General features: G+C 38.7%; 1 protein-coding gene across 1 annotated transcript in view; it reads right to left on the bottom strand.

The window, feature by feature from the left end:
- Positions 1-833: 833 nt before the first annotated feature.
- Positions 834-13,481, bottom strand: part of LOC143913776 (uncharacterized) — a 190,351-nt gene continuing 177,703 nt past the window's right edge. Inside the window, exon 2 of the mRNA XM_077433765.1 lies at positions 834-967. The gene's annotated coding sequence lies outside the window, so the exon portion shown is untranslated. The remainder of the gene's footprint in view (positions 968-13,481) is intronic.

The following is a 13,481-nucleotide window of genomic DNA, read 5'->3' as shown; positions in this document are numbered from 1 at the left end:
TTGGTTTAAGCCACTTTGGGGCTACAAGTATAATTCCACATTTATTGTGGAGGGGGGGGGGGAGGGTGTTTCTACACACATTAAGAAACAAAGATCTACCGATGTATGAATATACCGGTACGTACTTGCTTTAAACCACTTTGGGGCTACAAGTATAATTCCACATTTATTGTGGAGGGGGGGGGGGAGGGTGTTTCTACACACATTAAGAAACAAAGATCTACCGATGTATGAATATACCGGTATGTACTTGCTTTAAACCACTTTGGGGCTACAAGTATAATTCCCCACGTGCTTTGCTAATTTTACACTACATCTGATTTTACACTTTTAATACGAAATTCGATGCGACCGATGAAACATTCCTTCGTAGCGCGATATTATTTTATACAATCGCGTTAATTAATTGTTATACTTTAAAACATATTTTAAAAACTGACCTACCCACATGATTGCCTTTTGAACAGATTGCCTGAGATTGAATACATTCACTTACTTGAATATCCTTTACGATGTTTATGTGATCGTTCCGATAATTTTGGATTACCTCTGTGTCCCATGCGTCTTTGTAGGTTATGTTTTTATTTATATATTTTCTGCGTCAATCACGCGGTCATGTACCTCTGTACATCAATCAATATATTGCTGAAATAGAAGCAAACATGTTATTAGTATTGGAAAGGTATGGATAGTAACAAAGGAACGATACCGATTTCTTAATTGACATCCATTTTTTCTCGACCACGTTTTTTCCTATTGGTTTGTCCGTTTGGTGTTGTGGCCTAGGTTACTGGTGTCCGGTTCGAAGTGACCATCATGGAAAAGACTTCGATAATGGTTTGATGTAGTTTATTGAAATGTAAAATTTGCACGTGGTGGTTCAGCGGAGCGTACGGAACACAAGTTGTCCGTACGCCGTCTGCTCGCTGACTCTGTCGACCGTCGCGTATTTCCGCTTGGGCCGACACTAATGCCAACTCGTCAATAATGCCAATCGACAATCAGTTAATAAGACTGTTTGCCACACGTCATTACAAAAGTCGGAACAATATCCACAAAAAGTTCTTATCCTACCAAACCTCACCCATCTGAACCTAACCATCACCGAAATTAAAGAATTAGGCTTGCCAAAATATCCACAAAACGTGTTTACCTCACAATACCTAACCCAACCTTACCTAACCATCACCGAAGTCAGAGAATTCGACATTGCCAAAATATCCACAAAAAGTTCTTATCCTACCAAACCTCACTTATCTGAACCTAACCATCACCGAAATCAAAGAATTAGACAATGATAAAATATCCACAAAACGTGCTTACCTCACAATACCTAACCCAACCTAACCTAACCATCACCGAAGTCAGAGAATTCGACATTGCCAAAATATCCACAAAAAGTTCTTATCCTACCAAACCTCACCCATCTGAACCTAACCATCACCGAAATCAAAGAATTGGACATTGCCAAAATATCCACAAAACGTACTTACCTCACAATACCTAACCCAACCTAACCTAACCATCACCGAAGTCAGAGAATCCAACATTGCCAAAATATCCAAAAAAAATTAATACCCCAACAAACCTAAGCATCTGAACCTAACCATCACCGAAATCGAATTAATGGACATTGCCAAAATATCCACAAAACGAGCTTTCTTCACTATACTTTATCCAACCTAACCTTACCATCACCGAAGTCAGAGAATTCGACATTGCCAAAATATCCACAAAAAGTTCTTATCCTACCAAACCTCACCCATCTGAACCTAACCATCACCGAAATCAAAGAATTGGACATTGCGAAAATATCCACAAAACGTGCTTACCTCACAATACCTAACCTAACCTAACCTAACCATCACCGAAGTCAGAGAATTTAACATTGCCAAAATATCCACAAAAAGTTCTTATCCTACCAAACCTCACCCATCTGAGCCTAACCATCAACGAAATTAAAGAATTAGACATTGCCAAAATATCTACAAAACATGTTTACCTCACAGTACCTAACCCAACCTAACCTAACCATCACCGAAGTCAGAGAATTCGACAATGCCAAAATATCAACAAAAAGTTCTTATCCTACCAAACCTCACCCATCTGAACCTAACCATCACCGAAATCAAAGAATTAGGCTTGACAAAATATCCACAAAACGTGTTTACCTCACAATACCTAACCCAACCTAACCTAACCATCACCGAAGTCAGAGAATTCGACAATGCCAAAATATCCACAAAAAGTTCTTATCCTAACAAACCTCACCCATCTGAACCTAACCATCACCGAAATCAAAGAATTAGGCTTGACAAAATATCCACAAAACGTGCTTACCTCACAATACCTAACCCAACCTAACCTAACCATCACCGAAGTCAGAGAATTCGACATTGCCAAAATATCCACAAAAAGTTCTTATCCTACCAAACCTCACTTATCTGAACCTAACCATCACCGAAATCAAAGAATTAGACAATGATAAAATATCCACAAAACGTGCTTACCTCATAATACCTAACCCAACCTAACCTAACCATCACCGAAGTCAGAGAATTCGACATTGCCAAAATATCCACAAAAAGTTCTTATCCTACCAAACCTCACCCATCTGAACCTAACCATCACCGAAATCAAAGAATTGGACATTGCCAAAATATCCACAAAACGTACTTACCTCACAATACCTAACCCAACCTAACCTAACCATCACCGAAGTCAGAGAATCCAACATTGCCAAAATATCCAAAAAAAATTAATACCCCACCAAACCTAAGCATCTGAACCTAACCATCACCGAAATCGAATTAATGGACATTGCCAAAATATCCACAAAACGAGCTTTCCTCACTATACTTTATCCAACCTAACCTAACCATCACTGAAGTCAGAGAATTCGACATTGCCAAAATATCCACAAAAAGTTCTTATCCTACCAAACCTCACCCATCTGAACCAAACCATCACGGAAATTAAAGAATTCCACATTGCCAAAATCTCCACAAAACGTGCTTACCTCACAATACCTAACCTAACCTAACCTAACCATCACCGAAGTCAGAGAATTCAACATTGCCAAAATATCCACAAAAAGTTCATACCCCACCAAACCTCACCCAGATGAACCTAACCATCACCGATATCGAAGAAATGGACATTGCCAAAATATCCAAAAAACGTGCTTACCTCACTATACCTTATCCAACTTAACCTAACCATCACCGAAGTCAGAGAATTCGACAATGCCAAAATATCCACAAAAAGTTCTTATCCTACCAAACCTCACCCATCTGAACCTAACCATCATCGAAATCAAAAAATTGGACATTGCCAAAATATCCACAAAACGTACTTACTTCACAATACCAAACCTAACCTAACCTAACCATCACCGAAGTCAGAGAATTCAACATTGCCAAAATATCCACAAAAAGTTCATACCATACCAAACCTCGCTCATCTGAACCTAACCATCACCGAAATCGAAGAAATGGACATTGCCAAAATATCCACAAAACGTGCCTACCTCACTATACCGTATCCAACCTAACCTAACCATCACCGAAGTTAGAGAATTCGACATTGCCAAAATATCCACAAAATGTTCTTATCCTACCAAACCTTACCCATCTGAACCTAACCATCACCGAAATCAAAGAATTGGACATTAATAAAATATCCACAAAACGTGCTTATCTTACAATATCTTATCCAACCTAACCTAACCATCACCGAAGTCAGAAAATTCGACATTGCCAAAATATCCACAAAAAGTTCTTATCCTACAGAACCTCACCCATCTGAACCTAACTATCACCGAAATCAAAGAATTGGACATTGCGAAAATATCCACAACACGTACTTACCCCACAATACCTAACTCAACCTAACCAAACCATCACCGAAGTCAGAGAATCCAACATTGCCAAAATATCCAAAAAAAATTAATACCCCACCAAACCTAAGCATCTGAACCTAACCATCACCGAAATCGAATTAATGGACATTGCCAAAATATCCACAAAACGAGCTTTCCTCACTATACTTTATCCAACCTAACCTAACCATCACCGAAGTTAGAGAATTCGACATTGCCAAAATATCCACAAAAAGTTCTTATCCTACCAAACCTCACCCATCTGAACCTAACCATCACCGAAATCAAAGAATTGGACATTGCCAAAATATCCACAAAACATACTTACCTCACAATACCTAACCCAACCTAACCTAACCATCACCAAAGTCAGAGAATCCAACATTGCCAAAATATCCAAAAAAAATTAATACCCCACCAAACCTAAGCATCTGAACCTAACCATCACCGAAATCGAATTAATGGACATTGCCAAAATATCCACAAAACGAGCTTTCCTCACTATACTTTATCGAACCTAACCTAACCATCACCGAAGTCAGAGAATTCGACATTGCCAAAATATCCACAAAAAGTTCTTATCCTACCAAACCTCACCCATCTGAGCCTAACCATCAACGAAATTAAAGAATTAGACATTGCCAAAATATCTACAAAACATGCTTACCTCACAGTACCTAACACAACCTAACCTAACCATCACCGAAGTCAGAGAATTCGACAATGCCAAAATATCCACAAAAAGTTCTTATCCTACCAAACCTCACCCATCTAAACCTAACCATCACCGAAATCAAAGAATTGGATATTGATAAATAATCCACAAAACGAGTTTACCTCACAATACCTAACCCAACCTAACCTAACCATCACCGAAGTCAGAGAATTCGACATTGCCAAAATATCCACAAAAAGTTCTTATCCTACCAAACCTCACTTATCTGAACCTAACCATCACCGAAATCAAAGAATTAGACAATGATAAAATATCCACAAAACGTGCTTACTTCACAATACCTAACCCAACCTAACCTAACCATCACCGAAGTCAGAGAATTCGACATTGCCAAAATATCCACAAAAAGTTCTTATCCTACCAAACCTCACCCATCTGAACCTAACCATCACCGAAATCAAAGAATTGGACATTGCCAAAATATCCACAAAACGTACTTACCTCACAATACCTAACCCAACCTAACCTAACCATCACCGAAGTCAGAGAATCCAACATTGCCAAAATATCCAAAAAAAATTAATACCCCACCAAACCTAAGCATCTGAACCTAACCATCACCGAAATCGAATTAATGGACATTGCCAAAATATCCACAAAACGAGCTTTCCTCACTATACTTTATCCAACCTAACCTAACCATCACTGAAGTCAGAGAATTCGACATTGCCAAAATATCCACAAAAAGTTCTTATCCTACCAAACCTCACCCATCTGAACCTAACCATCACGGAAATTAAAGAATTCGACATTGCCAAAATCTCCACAAAACGTGCTTACCTCACAATACCTAACCTAACCTAACCTAACCATCACCGAAGTCAGAGAATTCAACATTGCCAAAATATCCACAAAAAGTTCATACCCCACCAAACCTCACCCAGATGTACCTAACCATCACCGATATCGAAGAAATGGACATTGCCAAAATATCCAAAAAACGTGCTTACCTCACTATACCTTATCCAACTTAACCTAACCATCACCGAAGTCAGAGAATTCGACAATGCCAAAATATCCACAAAAAGTTCTTATCCTACCAAACCTCACCCATCTGAACCTAACCATCACAGAAATCAAAGAATTGGACATTGCCAAAGTATCCACAAAACGTACTTACTTCACAATACCAAACCTAACCTAACCTAACCATCACCGAAGTCAGAGAATTCAACATTGCCAAAATATCCACAAAAAGTTCATACCCCACCAAACCTCGCTCATCTGAACCTAACCATCACCGAAATCGAAGAAATGGACATTGCCAAAATATCCACAAAACGTGCTTACCTCACTATACCGTATCCAACCTAACCTAACCATCACCGAAGTTAGAGAATTCGACATTGCCAAAATATCCACAAAATGTTCTTATCCTACCAAACCTTACCCATCTGAACCTAACCATCACCGAAATCAAAGAATTGGACATTAATAAAATATCCACAAAACGTGCTTATCTTACAATATCTTATCCAACCTAACCTAACCATCACCGAAGTCAGAAAATTCGACATTGCCAAAATATCCACAAAAAGTTCTTATCCTACAGAACCTCACCCATCTGAACCTAACTATCACCGAAATCAAAGAATTGGACATTGCGAAAATATCCACAACACGTACTTACCCCACAATACCTAACTCAACCTAACCAAACCATCACCGAAGTCAGAGAATCCAACATTGCCAAAATATCCAAAAAAAATTAATACCCCACCAAACCTAAGCATCTGAACCTAACCATCACCGAAATCTAATTAATGGACATTGCCAAAATATCCACAAAACGGGCTTTCCTCACTATACTTTATCCAACCTAACCTAACCATCACCGAAGTCAGAGAATTCGACATTGCCAAAATATCCACAAAAAGTTCTTATCCTACCAAACCTCACCCATCTGAACCTAACCATCACCGAAATTAAAGAGTTCGACATTGCCAAAATCTCCACAAAACGTGCTTACCTCACAATACCTAACCTAACCTAAACTTACCATCACCGAAGTCAGAGAATTCGACATTGCCAAAATGTCCACAAAAAGTTCTTATCCTACCAAACCTCACCAATCTGAGCCTAAACATCAACGAAATTAAAGAATTAGACATTGCCAAAATATCTACAAAACATGCTTACCTCACAGTACCTAACCCAACCTAACCTAACCATCACCGAAGTCAGAGAATTCGACAATGCCAAAATATCCACAAAAAGTTCTTATCCTACCAAACCTCACCCATCTAAACCTAACCATCACCGAAATCAAAGAATTAGGCTTGACAAAATATCCACAAAACGTGCTTACCTCACAATACCTAACTTAACCTAACCTAACCATCACCGAAGTCAGAGAATTCGACAATGCCAAAATATCCACAAAAAGTTCTTATCCTACCAAACCTCACCCATCTGAACCTAACCATCACCGAAATCAAAGAATTGGACATTAATAAATAATCCACAAAACGTGCTTACCTCACAATACCTAATCCAACCTAACCTAACTATCACCGAAGTCAGAGAATTCGACATTGCCAAAATATCCACAAAAAGTTCTTATCCTACCAAACCTCACCCATCTGAACCTAACCATCACCGAAATCAAAGAATTGGACATTGCCAAAATATCCACAAAACGTACTTACCTCACAATACCTAACCCAACCTAACCTAACCATCACCAAAGTCAGAGAATCCAACATTGCCAAAATATCCAAAAAAAATTAATACCCCACCAAACCTAAGAATCTGAACCTAACCATCACCGAAATCGAATTAATGGACATTGCCAAAATATCCACAAAACGAGCTTTCCTCACTATACTTTATCCAACCTAACCTAACCATCACCGAAGTCAGAGAATTCGACATTGCCAAAATATCCACAAAAAGTTCTTATCCTACCAAACCTCACCCATCTGAACCTAACCATCACCGAAATTAAAGAGTTCGACATTGCCAAAATCTCCACAAAACGTGCTTACCTCACAATACCTAATCTAACCTAACCTAACCATCACCGAAGTCAGAGAATTCGACATTGCCAAAATATCCACAAAAAGTTCTTATCCTACCAAACCTCACCCATCTGAGCCTAACAAATCAACGAAATTAAAGAATTAGACATTGCCAAAATATCTACAAAACAAGCTTACCTCAAAGTACCTAACCCAACCTAACCTAACCATCACCGAAGTCAGAGAATTCGACAATGCCAAAATATCCACAAAAAGTTCTTATCCTACCAAACCTCACCCATCTGAACCTAACCATCACCGAAATTAAAGAATTAGGCTTGCCAAAATATCCACAAAACGTGCTTACCTCACAATACCTAACCCAACCTAACCTAACCATCACCGAAGTCAGAGAATTCGACATTGCCAAAATGTCCACAAAAAGTTCTTATCCTACCAAACCTCACCAATCTGAGCCTAAACATCAACGAAATTAAAGAATTAGACATTGCCAAAATATCTACAAAACATGCTTACCTCACAGTACCTAACCCAACCTAACCTAACCATCACCGAAGTCAGAGAATTCGACAATGCCAAAATATCCACAAAAAGTTCTTATCCTACCAAACCTCACCCATCTAAACCTAACCATCACCGAAATCAAAGAATTAGGCTTGACAAAATATCCACAAAACGTGCTTACCTCACAATACCTAACTTAACCTAACCTAACCATCACCGAAGTCAGAGAATTCGACAATGCCAAAATATCCACAAAAAGTTCTTATCCTACCAAACCTCACCCATCTGAACCTAACCATCACCGAAATCAAAGAATAAGGCTTGACAAAATATCCACAAAACGTGCTTACCTCACAATACCTAACCCAACCTAACCTTACCATCACCGAAGTCAGAGAATTCGACATTGCCAAAATATCCACAAAAAGTTCTTATCCTACAAAACCTCACCCATCTGAACCTAACCATCACCGAAATCAAAGAATTGGATATTGATAAATAATCCACAAAACGTGTTTACCTCACAATACCTAACCCAACCTAACCTAACCATCACCGAAGTCAGAGAATTCGACATTGCCAAAATATCCACAAAAAGTTCTTATCCTACCAAACCTCACCCATCTGAACCTAACCATCACCGAAATCAAAGAATTGGACATTAATAAATAATCCACAAAACGTGCTTACCTCACAATACCTAATCCAACCTAACCTAACTATCACCGAAGTCAGAGAATTCGACATTGCCAAAATATCCACAAAAAGTTCTTATCCTACCAAACCTCACCCATCTGAACCTAACCATCACCGAAATCAAAAAATTGGACATTGCCAAAATATCCACAAAACGTACTTACCTCACAATACCTAACCCAACCTAACCTAACCATCACCAAAGTCAGAGAATCCAACATTGCCAAAATATCCAAAAAAAAATAATACCCCACCAAACCTAAGCATCTGAACCTAACCATCACCGAAATCGAATTAATGGACATTGCCAAAATATCCACAAAACGAGCTTTCCTCACTATATTTTATCCAACCTAACCTAACCATCACCGAAGTCAGAGAATTCGACATTGCCAAAATATCCACAAAAAGTTCTTATCCTACCAAACCTCACCCATCTGAACCTAACCATCACCGAAATTAAAGAGTTCGACATTGCCAAAATCTCCACAAAACGTGCTTACCTCACAATACCTAACCTAACCTAACCTAACCATCACCGAAGTCAGAGAATTCGACATTGCCAAAATATCCACAAAAAGTTCTTATCCTACCAAACCTCACCCATCTGAACCTAACCATCACCGAAATCAAAGAATTGGACATTGATAAATAATCCACAAAACGTGCTTACCTCACAATACCTAACCCAACCTAACCTAACTATCACCGAAGTCAGAGAATTCGACATTGCCAAAATATCCACAAAAAGTTCTTATCCTACCAAACATCACCCATCTGAACCTAACCATCACCGAAATCAAAGAATTAGACATTGCCAAAATATCCACAAAACGTGCTTACCTCACCATATTTAACCCAACCTAACCTTATCATCACCGAAGTCAAAGAATTCGACATTGCCAAAATATCCACAAAAAGTTCTTATCCTACCAAACCTCTCCCATCTGAACCTAACCATCACTGAAATCAAAGAATTCGACATTGCCAAAATATCCACAAAACGTAATTCCCTCACCATACCTAACCCAACCTAACCTTACCATCACCGAAGTCAGAGAATTCGACATTGCCAAAATATCCACAAAAAGTTCTTATCCTACCAAACCTCACCCATCTGAGCCTAACCATCAACGAAATTAAAGAATTAGACATTGCCAAAATATCTACAAAACATGCTTACCTCATAGTACCTAACTTAACCTAACCTAACCATCACCGAAGTCAGAGAATTCGACAATGCCAAAATATCCACAAAAAGTTCTTATCCTACCAAACCTCACCCATCTGAACCTAACCATCACCGAAATCAAAGAATTAGACATTGCCAAAATATCTACAAAAAAAGCTTACCTCAAAGTACCTAACCCAACCTAACCTAACCATCACCGAAGTCAGAGAATTCGACAATGCCAAAATATCCACAAAAAGTTCTTATCCTACCAAACCTCACCCATCTGAACCTAACCATCACCGAAATTAAAGAATTAGGCTTGCCAAAATATCCACAAAACGTGCTTACCTCACAATACCTAACCCAACCTAACCTAACCATCACCGAAGTCAGAGAATTCGACATTGCCAAAATATCCACAAAAAGTTCTTATCCTACCAAACCTCACTTATCTGAACCTAACCATCACCGAAATCAAAGAATTAGACAATGATAAAATATCCACAAAACGTGCTTACTTCACAATACCTAACCCAACCTAACCTAACCATCACCGAAGTCAGAGAATTCAACATTGCCAAAATATCCACAAAAAGTTCATACCCCACCAAACCTCACCCATCTGAACCTAACCATCACCGAAATCGAAGAAATAGACATTGCCAAAATATCCACAAAACGTGCTTACCTCACTATACCTTATCCAACCTAACCTAACCATCACCGAAGTCAGAGAATTCGACATTGCCAAAATATCCACAAAAAGTTCTTATCCTACCAAACCTCACCCATCTGAGCCTAACCATCAACGAAATTAAAGAATTAGACATTGCTAAAATATCTACAAAACATGTTTACCTCACAGTACCTAACCCAACCTAACCTAACCATCACCGAAGTCAGAGAATTCGACATTGCCAAAATATCCACAAAAAGTTCTTATCCTACAAAACCTCACCCATCTGAACCTAACCATCACCGAAATCAAAGAATTGGATATTGATAAATAATCCACAAAACGTGTTTACCTCACAATACCTAACCCAACCTAACCTAACCATCACCGAAGTCAGAGAATTCGACATTGCCAATATATCCACAAAAAGTTCTTATCCTACCAAACCTCACCCATCTGAACCTAACCATCACCGAAATCAAAGAATTGGACATTAATAAATAATCCACAAAACGTGCTTACCTCACAATACCTAATCCAACCTAACCTAACTATCACCGAAGTCAGAGAATTCGACATTGCCAAAATATCCACAAAAAGTTCTTATCCTACCAAACCTCACCCATCTGAACCTAACCATCACCGAAATTAAAGAGTTCGACATTGCCAAAATCTCCACAAAACGTGCTTACCTCACAATACCTAACCTAACCTAACCTAACCATCACCGAAGTCAGAGAATTCGACATTGCCAAAATATCCACAAAAAGTTCTTATCCTACCAAACCTCACCCATCTGAACCTAACCATCACCGAAATCAAAGAATTGGACATTGATTAATAATCCACAAAACGTGCTTACCTCACAATACCTAACCCAACCTAACCTAAGTATCACCGAAGTCAGAGAATTCGACATTGCCAAAATATCCACAAAAAGTTCTTATCCTACCAAACATCACCCATCTGAACCTAACCATCACCGAAATCAAAGAATTAGACATTGCCAAAATATCCACAAAACGTGCTTACCTCACCATATTTAACCCAACCTAACCTTATCATCACCGAAGTCAAAGAATTCGACATTGCCAAAATATCCACAAAAAGTTCTTATCCTACCAAACCTCTCCCATCTGAACCTAACCATCACTGAAATCAAAGAATTCGACATTGCCAAAATATCCACAAAACGTGATTCCCTCACCATACCTAACCCAACCTAACCTTACCATCACCGAAGTCAGAGAATTCGACATTGCCAAAATATCCGCAAAAAGTTCTTATCCTACCAAACCTCACCCATCTGAGCCTAACCATCAACGAAATTAAAGAATTAGACATTGCCAAAATATCTACAAAACATGCTTACCTCATAGTACCTAACTTAACCTAACCTAACCATCACCGAAGTCAGAGAATTCGACAATGCCAAAATATCCACAAAAAGTTCTTATCCTACCAAACCTCACCCATCTGAACCTAACCATCACCGAAATCAAAGAATTAGACATTGCCAAAATATCTACAAAACAAGCTTACCTCAAAGTACCTAACCCAACCTAACCTAACCATCACCGAAGTCAGAGAATTCGACAATGCCAAAATATCCACAAAAAGTTCTTATCCTACCAAACCTCACCCATCTGAACCTAACCATCACCGAAATTAAAGAATTAGGCTTGCCAAAATATCCACAAAACGTGCTTACCTCACAATACCTAACCTAACCTAACCTAACTATCACCGAAGTCAGAGAATTCGACATTGCCAAAATATCCACAAAAAGTTCTTATCCTACCAAACCTCACTTATCTGAACCTTACCATCACCGAAATCAAAGAATTAGACAATGAATTAATATCCACAAAACGTGCTTACTTCACAATACCTAACCCAACCTAACCTAACCATCACCGAAGTCAGAGAATTCGACATTGCCAAAATATCCACAAAAAGTTCATATCCTACCAAACCTCACCCATCTGAACCTAACCATCACCGAAATCAAAGAATTGGACATTGCGAAAATATCCACAAAACGTGCTTACCTCACAATACCTAACCTAACCTAACCTAACCATCACCGAAGTCAGAGAATTCAACATTGCCAAAATATCCACAAAACGTGCTTACCTCACTATACCTTATCCAACCTAACCTAACCATCACCGAAGTCAGAGAATTCGACATTGCCAAAATATCCACAAAAAGTTCTTATCCTACCAAACCTCACCCATCTGAGCCTAACCATCAACGAAATTAAAGAATTAGACATTGCTAAAATATCTACAAAACATGTTTACCTCACAGTACCTAACCCAACCTAACCTAACCATCACCGAAGTCAGAGAATTCGACAATGCCAAAATATCCACAAAAAGTTCTTATCCTACCAAACCTCACCCATCTGAACCTAACCATCACCGAAATCAAAGAATTGGATATTGATAAATAATCCACAAAACGTGTTTACCTCACAATACCTAACCCAACCTAACCTAACCACCACCGAAGTCAGAGAATTCGACATTGCCAAAATATCCACAAAAAGTTCTTGTCCTACCAAACCTCACCCATCTGAACCTAACCATCACCGAAATCAAAGAATTGGACATAGCAAAAATATCCACAAAACGTGCTTACCTCACAATACCTAACCCAACCTAACCTTACCATCACCGAAGTCAGAGAATTCGACATTGCCAAAATATCCACAAAAAGTTCTTATCCTACCAAACCTCACCCATCTGAGCCTAACCATCAACGAAATTAAAGAATTAGACATTGCCAAAATATCTACAAAACATGCTTACCTCATAGTACCTAACTTA

Source organism: Arctopsyche grandis, chromosome 6 (genome assembly GCF_051622035.1).
Source record: "Arctopsyche grandis isolate Sample6627 chromosome 6, ASM5162203v2, whole genome shotgun sequence".
In the NCBI taxonomy this organism is placed as follows: domain Eukaryota; kingdom Metazoa; phylum Arthropoda; class Insecta; order Trichoptera; family Hydropsychidae; genus Arctopsyche; species Arctopsyche grandis.
Note: the sequence above shows the minus strand (reverse complement) of the source record. Positions and strands in the feature narration are given on the sequence as shown.